Below are 446 nucleotides of genomic sequence, written 5' to 3' on the forward strand. Positions count from 1 at the left end.
CTGGACAACACTGCAACAATCGGTAGAAGTAACTGATACAACAACTGGACAACACTGCAACAATCGGTAGAAGTAACTGATACAACAACTAGATGACACGGGAACAATTGGTAGAATTAACTGATCCAACAACTGGATGAAACGGGAACAATTGGTAGAGAAGTAACTGATCCAACACCTGGATGACACAGGAACAATTGGTAGAGAAGGTACTGATCCAACACCTGGATGACACGGGAACAATCGGTAGAGAAGTAACTGATCCAACAATCGGTAGAGAAATAACTGATCCAACAACTGGAGGACACTGCAATAATCGGTAGAAGTAACTGATCCAACAACTGGAGGACACTGCAATAATCGGTAGAAGTAACTGATCCAACAACTGGAGGACACTGCAACAGTCGGTAGAAGTAACTGATCCAACAACTGGATGACACAGCAAC

The 446-nt window shown here is 43.3% G+C and overlaps 1 long non-coding RNA gene across 1 annotated transcript; it reads left to right on the forward strand.

Annotated features, from left to right (window-relative positions):
* Window positions 1-21: 21 nt before the first annotated feature.
* On the forward strand, window positions 22-360 carry LOC111084825. The gene is made up of 2 exons (XR_002609732.1): window positions 22-72; window positions 280-360. It is a non-coding gene; the product is annotated as an uncharacterized LOC111084825 (long non-coding RNA).
* Window positions 361-446: the final 86 nt, after the last annotated feature.

The sequence above is a fragment of the Limulus polyphemus genome, unplaced genomic scaffold (assembly GCF_000517525.1).
Source record: "Limulus polyphemus unplaced genomic scaffold, Limulus_polyphemus-2.1.2 Scaffold159559, whole genome shotgun sequence".
NCBI lineage: Eukaryota > Metazoa > Arthropoda > Merostomata > Xiphosura > Limulidae > Limulus > Limulus polyphemus.